The following is a 13,044-nucleotide window of genomic DNA, read 5'->3' as shown; positions in this document are numbered from 1 at the left end:
CCTCCTGTTCCTAACTCATCCTACTCCGCTACCTCATCCTCTACTGCCTCCTCATCCGGACAGCGTAATACCTTCACCACCAACTTCAGCACGGCCAGGGCTAAACGACAGCAGGCAGTTTTACAACTTGCCTGTTTGGGGGACAAACCACACACCGCGCAGGAGTTGTGGAGGAGCATGGAACAGCAGACAAATGAGTGGTTGCTGCCAGCGAGCCTCAAGCCCGGCCTGGTGGTGTGCGATAATGGGCGAAATCTCATAGCAGCTCTGGGCCTAGCCGGTTTGACGCACATCCCTTGCCTGGCGCATGTGCTGAATTTGGTGGTGCAGAGGTTCCTTAAAAACTACCCCGATATGTCAGAGCTGCTGCAGAAAGTGCGGGCCGTCTGTGCGCACTTTCGGCGTTCTCACCCTGCTGCTGCTCGCCTGGCAGCGCTGCAGCGTAACTTCGGCCTTCCCGCTCACCGCCTCATATGTGACGTGCCCACAAGGTGGAACTCCACCTTGCACATGCTGCAAAGACTGTGCGAGCAGCAGCAGGCCATAGTGGAGTTTCAGCTGCAGCACGCACGCGTGAGTCGCTCTGCGGAACAGCACCACTTCACCACCAATAACTGGGCCTCCATGCGAGACCTGTGTGCCTTGTTACGCTGTTTTGAGTACTCCACCAACATGGCCAGTGGCAATGACGCCGTTCTCAGCTTAACTATCCCACTTCTATGCCTCCTTGAAAAAACAATTCGGGCGATGATGGAAGAGGATGTGGCACAGGATGAGGAGGAGGAGGATGAAGAGGTAACATTTCAAAGGCTTTCAGGGCAGTCATTCGCAAGGGGCTCCGAGGGTGGGTTCCTGCACACACAAATGCCAGGGACACAATTGTCCAGCAGGGGCACAGTTCTGGAGGATGAGGAGGAGGAGGAGCTGGAGGAGGAGCTGGAGGAGGAGATGGAACCATGTTCACAGCAGGGTGGCACCCAGGCCAGCTCATGGCCATCACTGGTGCGTGGCTGGGGGGATACAGAGGACACGGACGATACACCTCCCACAGAGGACAGCCTTTCGTCGCCTCTGGGCAGCCTGGCACACATGAGCGATTACATGCTGCAGTGTCTCCACAACGACCGCCGAGTTGCCCACATTCTAACTTGTGCTGATTACTGGGTGGCCACGCTGCTGGATCCCCGTTACAAGGACAACGTACCGTCCTTAATTCACTCACTGGAGCGCGATCGCAAGATGCGCGAGTACAAGCGCACGCTGGTAGATGCAATGCTGCTGGCATTCCCATCTGACAGCGGGGCCACAGTGGAAGCACAAGGCAGAGGAGGAGGAGGAGGAGGAGGTCGCCAACGCAACCAGGGCACCGCCAGCACCTCAGAAGGCAGGGTTAGCATGGCCGAAATGTGGAAAAGCTTTGTCAGCACGCCACAACAAACAGCAGCACCAGCAGCTCAGATGGAACGTCTTAGCAGGAGGCAGCATTTTACCAACATGGTGGAGCAGTATGTGTGCACACGCCTACATGTAGTGAATGAGGGGTCTGCCCCCTTCAACTTCTGGGTCTCCAAATTGGGCACATGGCCTGAGCTTGCCCTTTACGCCTTGGAGGTGCTGGCGTGCCCTGCAGCCAGTGTATTATCTGAACGGGTATTTAGCACGGCTGGGGGCGTTATAACAGACAAGCGCAGCCGCCTGTCCAGAGACAATGTGGACAAGCTCACGTTCATTAAAATGAACCAGGCATGGATCCCACGGGACTTTTCCGTACCTTGTGCAGAATAGCAATGGATACCGACCTTACCCACCCATTGTTCCATTTTTGCTCTTTCTCACTCTTTTGGGGTGTACCCTCATTTAAAATTTGTGAAAAGAAGCAGTGTTGGCTACCTCGTCCTCCTCCTCAGGGCCAGATTAACGTAGGGGCTATTGGAGCTGCAGCTCCAGGCCCCTACCTTTTATATAGGCCCCGGGTTGGCCATATTCACTGTGACCACTCTTCTGTCACTTGTAAACACAGAAGTCTGGCTTCTATGCTCGCTTCCCCAGGCAGCACCCTCAGAACCTCCCCACACAGCGCGAAGGCCTGACAAGGAGGGACAGTTGCCGATGCATGGATGTGTTTATGGGCTTCAGAGACAGCATCCCATGTTGAATTAGGCATGCATGGCTGCACCCTTCCTCCTCTGGGTGCATGCCAAGGCACGGCCCTTAAGGCCCTTCAAAATCCTCAGCACCAAGACCATGATGCTCTTAATCCGGCCCTGGTCCTCCTCCACCGCCGCTTCCACCTACACCGCCCATAGGTGTGCGCAGCCTATTGCATTAGGGTGTGCACCCCAAAGTTGAAATACACATGCATGTGTTTGCCTACATGTACATGGCTCCGATACATTACTCTCCCTGCTGGCAAAGAGAAATAGAGCAGAGCAGGTCCGAGGGAGATCTTTCCCATCTCCTCACTGGCAAACAGAGTGATAATGCTATGTGCCCTAGGTGATTAGGGTGTGTCCAGGTACACCCGGCACACCCTGTGCGCACGCCTATGACACCGCCACATCCACCACCACCTCAACCTCCCTCCTACTCCATATGGGCCTCGTCCTTCAGAGATGAAGAACATTGTTTTATTTTTCTGTTTTTTTTTGTTGTTTTAAGTTATTTCCCTATCCACATTTGTTTGCAGAGCACTTGCCATGCTCTTAATTACGTTTTGCTGCCATTTGCAGCACTCTAGCCCTTTCCTTTGGTGTTTTAGAGCCATTTTAGTGCCTTAAAGTTCGGGTCCCCATTGACTTCAATGGGGTTCGGTGTCCGGGAAAAGTTCGGTAAAAGTCCGGGACACGGACCCGGACTTTTTTTTAAAGTTCGGCCGAACCCGTCGAACACGGACATCTAGGTGTCCGCTCAACCCTAATTACCAGTGGCTGCAGTTAAATGGAACAGTGATGCAATTTGTGTTTATTTAATTTGTCAGACCATAAAAGGTCTTTAGGATGCTATGGAGAAATTGAATTTTTGACCAAATGTTTATGATGCTTTTTGCTGAACCAATCTAGTATTCAATCAAAAGGTGCTGTTTTATGATTGAGAGCAAAGCCTGGAAGACTTGTGTCACCTTGATCCTTTTGGCATGGTAAATTTGTACATTTAGGAGTTGGGAGGCCATTATGCAAAAAAAGTATGCTGGCAAACTATTGCAGTTTTTTTTTTAAAAATAGTTCAAACAACTAAATCACCCAAGCGTTCACTCCGATGGGGATAATAGGCATGCCACTCTCCTCAGATGGGGAACTCAAAAGACTAGTCTGGAAGTGATAATGTTGCATTCAATTTTGAAACTGTCTGCATTGGAGCAATTGCGCAGCGCACTAATAAATTCACCTACCGGAATCGATTGGATCTTGTGTGTAGGGTGACAGCTTGTAGCTACAAGAAGAGAGTTACCAGCACACTCTTCACGAAAGGTGCAAGTTTGTACACTGCTCGTGATGTAATCACCAACCAATGTGACATCAAGATAGTTGATGCAGTTAGCATGGCTTTTATGGTTAAACTCCAGATAAAGATGGTTATCATTACATTCGATACAAAAAATGTCCACAATGCTACTGTCCCATTCCAATATAAGATCATCTATAAATCTCCTATACCATTGGAGGGCTTCTGTATAAGGACTGCAATGGGAAAACAAGAACAATTCCTCCCACCAACCCATGTACAAATTGGCCAGTGAAGGCAAAAACGTGGCTCCCATAGAGGCTCCCATGCACTGCAAATAATACACTTGATTAAAAATAAAATTTTATAATTTAACTAAAACAAAACAGGCAGAACCAAAAATTCCTTTAGCTCTGCACTATATGTACTATAGCTGTGCAGGTGACAATGGAGAGCCTCAAGTGCCAATTCATGTGGAATACATAAGTACAGTGACTTGATATCCAAAGTGGCCCAGACAAACGTCGCCTGCCACTGGATGTCATTCATGTGTAATAGAACAGTAGAAGTATCCCTAATATAGCCTGGAAGTCTTTTGAGCAAGGGTTGCAGGTACCAATCCACCCATGCTCCAAGTTTCTCAAGCAGGGAGAAGATGCCTGCAACAATCGGTCGTCACCCTAATAGGCATCTGATTCTTAAGGACTTTAGGTAAGTGATGGAAAACCGGAGTAACTGGAGACTCCACCATCAGGGAATCAGCTACCTTCAATGTTAATACCCCCATCTCCTTGCCCGTATCTAGATAATGAGATAGTTTTTGAAATATTTTGGTGGGATCTGATTTTTTTTTCCAACCATACCTACAATCCGACACTCTTTTTTTCACAGATTTTGCATTTTGAGCATGTATGTAATTATGCCCCACATATCAAAGGACGTGTTTCAACTCTTCCAGCAAATTCCAGCTAGTTTTGATGCTAGTCCCCCTCCCTATGTTTCTAAACGGGAATACTATTTAAAACGCTCGTTCAATGATACTGAATGGTCCAGTATATGGTTAACCACTAAATCTGCTTTCTCTAATGTTGTTGCTGTGGAAACAAATTATAAGGTGCTTTCTCGTTGGTATTTAGTTCTTGCTAGGATAGCGAAATACACTCCCAATCACCCTGCAGCTTGTTTTCACAGCTGTTCAAATCCTGGCACCCAACTGAATATATGGTGGGATTACATAGTTACAAAAAGACACAATTCCATCTTGCCCAACCAATTAAAAACAAAAAACAGTAAAGAAAAAAAACACAACCAAATAATCCCATATGCATAATCCTATACCCGCAGTTGATCAAGAGGAAGGCGAAAAACCCCAGCAAAGCATGATCCAATTTGCTACAGCAGGGCAAAAAATTCCTTCCTGATCCCTCCAAAGGCAATCAGATATTCCCTGGATCAACTTTACCTATACATATTAGTACCCATTTATATTATTTACACATAGGAAAGAATCCAGGCCTTTTTTAAAGCAATCTATTGAGCTGGCCAGAACCACCTCTGGAGGGAGCTCTTACTGTGAAGAAACCTTTCCATATTTGGAGATGAAATCTCTTTTTCTCTAGACGTAAAGAGTGCCCCCTTGTCCTCTGTGATGACCTTAAAGTGAATAACTCAACACCAAGTTCACTATATGGACCCCTTATGTACTGTACTTGTGCATGTTCATCATATCCCCCCTTAATCTCCACTTCTCAAGAGAGAATAAATTCAGTTACTCTATTCTTTCCTCACATCTGAGCTCCTCCATGCCTCTTATCAGTTTGGTTGCCCTTCTCTGCACTTTCTCCAGTTCCCTGATATCCTTTTTGAGAACTGGTGCCCAAAACTGAACTGCATATTCCAGATGAGGTCTTACTAATGATTTGTACAGGGGAATAATGATATCTCTCTCTCTGGAGTCCATTCCTCTGTTAATACAAGAAAGGACTTTGCTTGCTTTGGAAACCGCAGCTTGGCATTGCATGTTATTATTAGGCTTATGATCTACCCGAACACCCAGATCCTTCCCTGCTATGGATTCCTCCAGTTCTACTCCCCCTAGTATGTATGATGCATCCATATTCTTAGCCCCCAAGTGCATAACTCTACATTTATCAACATTAAAGGGTAACTCAATTTTTGTGGGGGAAAAAAATAGCAAATCGAGATAAAATAATATAGCGTATACAATTGCGACACATCATATTGTAATTGAATGTTATTAAAAATTATCTTTCCTTTTTAATCTGCAGCTGTTGAATTTTTTTGAAAAAGCAATGCAATATGGCTACCTGGAGCTGTTCTGTACACAGAATACATACTACTGACCACACCCCAGAAACATAATTTCCTGATTGTGTGATTGGCTCACCAATATTCCCAGAAGTCTGCCTAAGATACAAATCAGATTGCAGATCCCCTGCAACAAAAATGTCATTGTTGAGATACTCCCAATAGAAACACGTCTAATGGGATGCAGGGCCAGCAGCTTTCCTCATTAGTGCCCTGTAGCTTCCACGGCCAATGGATAATTATGAAACCACTCCCATTTGACCCACTCAGCATAGAGGCCCTGAGGAATAAACAGTGATAAACAGTGATTTTTTTTTCTTAATAACAAAAGGTAGGAATCTGCAACAAAGTTTGTTACAATCCTTGTAATGCACATAAATCACCCAGAGGGGAATGTTTTTTCTTACCAAAAGTGGAGTTACGCTTTAAACGTCATTTGCCACATAGTTGCTCAATGTGCATTGAGGTAGGCATGGAAGTTGTAGACATCCTGCAAGGAAGTTATTCCACTGCAAATCTTAGTGTCATCTGCAAAGACTGAAATGTTACTTTTAATTCCAGACCCTATATCATTTATAAGTATAATAAAATGTAGGGGTCCCAACACTGAACCTTGGGATACACGGCTGATAACCTTACACCATTCAGATTAAGAATCATTAACCACTACTCTCTGAATTCTGTCTTTCAGCCAATTTTCTATCCATTTACAAACTGATCTTTCCAAGCCTGTAGACTTTGCCTTACACATTAGTTGTGTGTGGGGAACTGTGTCAAACACTTTTGCAAAATCCAAGTATACTACATCCACATCCACCCCTCTGTCCAAGGTTTTACTTGCCTCCTTATAAAAAGAAATCAGGTTTGTTTGACAACTTCTGTCTTTCATGAATCCATGCTGCCTGTTGCTTAAAATATTTTTTCCAGCTAGAACACATCTATGTGTTTTTTTTATTAAACTCTCCAGTATCTTCCCGACTATAGAAGTTAAACTAACAGGTCTATAGTTACTTGGCAAAGACTTTGATCCCTTTTTAAATATAGGCAACACGTTGGCCAATCCAGTGATACTATTCCAGTCAACAAGTTTGTCCAATAGCCCAAATATTTTGGAAGGCAGTTTTGGATTTAGCTTCTAAAATGTTCGAAACTTCCATACAATATAATTCTGTTATAGTTCTAATGATTCTAAAAGAAGATAGAATTGCACAGAATCAATTTTGCCTTCTTTTACAACTCTTAACTTCTGCAAAACAAACCACAGCTAACGCATGGAACATGCAAAATCTGATTGTAGCCAAAAACATTCACAGAACCAATAAAGCCCTTGTCCATGCAGAAATGAAAGCAATTGCGAGTGATCGGATCTGCAAATTTAAAAACCTTTGGTTACCTTGGGTTAAACATTGTATACCTCCAGACTTTGATGACACTTTACTATTGCCATGGTAATAATACTTCATTTACCCTTTCATTCAGTTGAAGCCACACTACCTCTATCAAATTTACCCTTTATTATCACTGTATTTTTTGCCTTTTCTTTACTTCTTCTATCCTCTTATTCCTTTTTTCATGACCCTTTCCCTTTTTTCCTCTTACTCCTTTTTTCATGACCCTTTCCCTTTTTTCCTCTTATTCCTTTTTTCATGACCCTTTCCCTTTTTTCAGTTCCTATGTGGTACTAACAGGGTTGTTCTCCAGACTTATTGAAATGTACTTTGCTTTACTGATTTATTAATCACCTTGTCTTGAAACTAGACTGACAGTCAACAATCTACCTTTCTCTTTCTTTTCAATTATATTACATTTTTGACATTTGACTTGGACGGTCTATTTGATGCTTATATAGTATGATATTGCATTTGAATTTTTATTTGTCCCTTTCCAATTGAAGGAATTAGTTTATTACCTTTTGAATATGTACCACAATCCTTGTAAATTCCTTGTAATTCCCCAATTTTTATTTGTCCCTTTCCAATTGAAGGAATTAATTTATTACCTTTTGAATATGTACCACAATCCTTGTAAATTCCTTGTAATTCCCCAATTTTTATTTGTCCCTTTCCAATTGAAGGAATTATTTATTACCTTTTGAATATGTACCACAATCCTTGTAAATTCCTTGTAGTTCCCTAACTGACAGGGAGGAGAGAGGACCGCAGGAGCCAGTGACACAGCCGAATCAATCGGGCGAACCCACCAATATTAACAACCCAAGAGAGGGCTCTCTCGAGCCACCTATTACAAGTAAGTGACCCACCGTGGCAGGATATATAGCCCGGGGTCAGGAAATATGCACATATATACCACTCCTGATGTACAGAGTTATATACATTTAGAGGAACCCTGCAAGATTGGACACATCAGGTTCCGATCAGGGGACAGCATAATACACACCAGAGGACCATCTGATGAGACAATCTGAAGCAGAGATTGAACAGGTGGTTGCCCTTAACATCAATACAGACCGCTACACGGCTCGGGTTCTCGCTGCTCCAGAGGGATCATTATCAGCACACATGAAAAGAAAACAATTGATAATCTGTGACTTTCACCCTTGAAAAAGGCTCGACTGAGAGCCGAAACGCATTGGGACACAAACGCAGGAGAAACTCTCTGCTACAATAGAGAGTTTCCCTAAAAAAAGTCACAACTTTCACATCTGTCACTACTTTCTGAACTTAATCACATCTCTACACCAGGGGCCTATAGCCCCTCACAAGTATTTACTTTACTGTATATATGTATGACGCTACAGGAGACAGTAAACAAAAAACTTTATTTTACTACTTTCATTTAGACTATTATTTGTTACTTTGCCCTTAAAGTCCCCACATTTCCATGGCCTGAGGTACCAACCCCAAATACTACTTCATTTACCCTTTCATTCAGTTGAAGCCGCACTACCTCTATCAAATTTACCCTTTATTATCACTGTATTTTTTGCCTTTTCTTTACTTCTTCTATCCTCTTATTCCTTTTTTCATGACCCTTTCCCTTTTTTCCTCTTACTCCTTTTTTCATGACCCTTTCCCTTTTTTCAGTTCCTATGTGGTACTAACAGGATTGTTCTCCAGTCTTATTGAAATGTACTTTGCTTTACTGATTTATTAATCACCTTGTCTTGAAACAGAATATTAGCATGCATAAAGAAAGGGATGCATTCCAGAGATAAGACTATAATCCTTCCACTTTATAAAACTCTGGTCTGACCGCATCTGGAGTATTCCGTCCAGTTCTGGTCGCCAGTCCTCAGGAGGGATGTGTTGGAGCTGGAGAGAGTCCAGAGAAGGGCAACTAAACTAATTAGGGGATTGGAGGACCTTGACTATGAAGAGCGTCTACAATCGCTCGATTTATTCTCCCTGGAGAAGAGACGTCTGAGGGGGGACATGATAGCAATTTATAAATATCTTAATGGGGATCCCAGCTTAGAAAAAAAGCTGTTCATTCGAAGGGATTGCATGAGGACTCGAGGGCATACAATGCGATTAGAGGAGAAGCGTTTTAACCTCAGGCAACGCGGGGGTTCTTTACTGTTAGGGCAACAAGATTGTGGAATTCTCTACCACAAGAGGTGGTTTCTGCGGGTAGTATGGTGGCTTTCAAAAGACTCTTAGACTTACATCTCAAGGATCAGAACATTCAGGGGTATGGGAGATGATTACAGCCACACATACCTACACAGGTTGAACTAGATGGACTATTGTCTTTATTCAACCTCACCTACTATGTAACTATGTAACTATGTAACTATGAAACTAGACTGACAGTCAACAATCTACCTTTCTCTTTCTTTTCAATTATATTACATTTTTGACATTTGACTTGGACGGTCTATTTGATGCTTATATAGTATGATATTGCATTTGCATTTTTATTTGTCCCTTTCCAATTGAAGGAATTAGTTTATTACCTTTTGAATATGTACCACAATCCTTGTAAAATTCAGATTGTTCTCCTTTATTTTATTAAAAACAATAAACAAATTTGACAAGGAAAATTAAGCAATAGGCAAGACTGCATTTATTTTAAATAACACCCGTAGGCACTGATAGTGGTTTATATGATACTGTTCTGTTGATGTCTCTATTTTCAACTTTTACACAAGCGCTGATATTAGTATATTATATTTATATATATATGTGGCTGTTTGAGAGTATCCACATTTGCAAAACTACAACTGTCACATTCGTTTTTTTTTATAAAGTGCCCTCTAAGCTCCACACCACAACTATGTATTTGTTCTCAGATTTTTGCAGAGAACAACATTTGTGTATGTTGTTTATATAATTATCACCACAAATAAAACTTTAATGTTCAACTTGATGTAACTTCTTTAACTTAATGTTTTGTACTTAATATGTAATTGGATTAGAGTCCACAAAGTAAAATGGCTATCTAAAAAAAAAAAAAAATGAAAAAGGCAGAGAGGGAGAGGAAAATATTGCATGTTGGTAGACATTATACATAATAAATATAATTGCCAAAAATACCAATATACTACATAATAATGTAGAAAAACATTTAAATCTGAATCTTTCACAGCAATTGGTGATAGTGGTGAGAACCCTTTCAAAATATCATCATTTGCTGGAATGTTGTGTGAAACTAAACAATCTATTATAATAAATAGGCATATTTTCTTGACACACAAAGTTATTTTGTGTGCCCTTACAAGAGATGGACCTAATTATTATGTTGCCTGAAGCAATGTTTTTTTCCAACCAAATACTTTCACAAATCAATGACAATCTTGTGCAATGGCTGGAAAACTCCTAGCAATAAAGTACTGTACTTACTTATCATGAGTATATCAGTCATAATTTAGAAATGCAAACAGAAATGTCCTCCAAATATTTTGGACAAGCAAACTAAAAATAGCTGGCATTTGACCATTTGTGATAACATGTAAAAATCATTAAATGTAATGTGCATTTTCAATTTTCTGCTTTCTAATAACTTTCTAATAACTTTTTATGCTACATTAATATATATATATATATATATATATATATATATATATATATTGATAGGAACTATATAACATTTCTTGGACTAGTACGTATTGGTTTATGCTCAGCTAAGCAATGCATAACATTTCTTTGATGACTGCAACTTGAATTGCCCCCAAGAAAAGTATTGGCAAACATGCTTCAAGTTGTAACAAATTTCTTTTTTTTTTTGTCAGTCACATTCTAAGTTGATACTATTCATTCTGAACACAAACATTACTTTGATATCAATAATTCTAGAAATTTAAGTATTGTCTGACTTTACACTGCTCATAAAGTTTTCTTCAATCACTTCAACTCTGGAAGGTTTTACCTCCTTCCTGACCTGGCAATTTTTTGCTTTACCGAACTGCGTTGTTTTAACTGACAATTGCACGGTCATGGGACACTGTACCCAAATAAAATTGATGTTCTTATTTTCCCACAAATAGAGCTTTCTTTTAGTGGTATTTGATCACCTCTGCCGTTTTTATTTTTTGTGCTATAAACAAAAAAATATAGATAATTTTGAAAAATAAACAACAATATTTTAAACTTTCTGCTCTAAAACACATCCAATAAATTAAAAAAAAAATCAAATTTTTTCATCAGTTGAGGCCAATATGTATTCTGCTACATGTTTTTGGTAAAAAAAAATCCTAATAAGCAAGTATTGACTCGTTTGCGTAACAGTTATAGCATCTACAAACTATGGGATAGATTTATGGACCTTATTTTTTTAGCGATTTTTAGAGGGACTGCGACATTGCGGCGGACAAAGCTGACACTAAATGACACTTTTTGGGGACCAGTGAAACTAATAGGGATTAGTGCCTAAAAAAATGCACTGTCAGTGTACAAATGACACTGGCAGGGAAGGGATTAACATCAGGGACAATCAACGGGTTAAATGTGTTCCCTAGATTTAATTATGAACTGTGTGGGGGATGGTTGCACTTTAGAAAGTGAAAGATTTATGTTCGTGCTTAGATCTTCCATCTTCCTTACTAGCAGAATGGCCTTGTTTACATAGGCAGACCACTGTTTTGCAGACATCCAATCTGCTGGACCCACTGATTGGCTCCGGTGTGTCCAATCACAGCGGGAGATGGTCTCCAGCAGCACCCGCACCCCATATCCCTTGAAAAAATTGCGTACAGGTACGTGGTTTTGCGCCACAGTAAATGTATGTGGGGCAGTCCTGAAGCGGTTAAAGAGGAACTTCACTATGTTTTTTTTTTTTTTCTACAAATACTATGACGATAACTTTTAAAAATCAGGTATTTACCAGCCCATGGATTCCAGCACTGTCTTCCTACACCTGATTTCCCCAGTCCACCATCTTTGATTTGGGAGCAGGCTGTTATTTCCTGATAAATCACAGATGGCTCCCCATTACACATGTGTGAGATTTTACAGTACAGGGAGACTGGTCTCACAACATCCTGGGATGTAGGAAATGTCCCAGGAAGCTGCACACAAGCATGGGGTGGAACACGTGATGCCATCCTCACTTAGGTGAAGATTGCAGAGTTGGGAGAAGGTACCTGAATAAAATAGTACTCACTCCCCCCACCCCCCCCCCCCCCACCAAAAAAAGCCTGCAACTCACTTACAGGCTGAAGGGAGAAAATGAGCAGTACTTCACTTTTTGGGTAAAGTTCAAATTTAAGTAGTTAATTGTTAAAAACCCTCCATCAAAAAGAGAACTGATACATTTTAAATGAAAGACAAACTGAACTGACTGGCAAAAAAAAAAAAACCTGGTGGTTCTTTGTTGTATGTTATGATGTTGATGTTGGCAAAAGTTATAGTGTAATGACCCTTTGTGGAGGTACAGTACATTACATTTTATTTTTGTCAGCTAGAACAGACACAAAAAGATGGAGTTTTGTATGTGGAAAATACTTTTCAGATAATGGAACAACATATCAAGAGTTATTTCTAAACCTATTTTGATAGAAGTGGTTGTGGTATATCCTTACTTCATTTTTTATGCCAAGTTAAGAAGTGTATGGACATAATAACTATTTTAAAGTAAAAATGGTAAAAAAAAACAAATAGTTAGAATTGTCCTTCCCTTTAAATGAAGGTTTTAGCAGCAATTGGCAGATGAGTTATCTCCGTAGCAAAAAAAGAAAAAATCAACATATATGTTCTACTTTTTTTTTTTTTTCTTTTGCTGTGGCTGCTTTATAATTCTCAGTAAATGACCTGAATTCATTCACAAATCCTGAACATTAATCAAAACTGAAGTTAGTGGGACCCAAATCTTTAAGAT

This window comes from Pelophylax lessonae (assembly GCF_965119305.1).
Source record: "Pelophylax lessonae genome assembly, chromosome: 5".
NCBI classification, from domain to species: Eukaryota; Metazoa; Chordata; class Amphibia; order Anura; family Ranidae; genus Pelophylax; species Pelophylax lessonae.
This window is presented reverse-complemented; position numbering follows the sequence as displayed.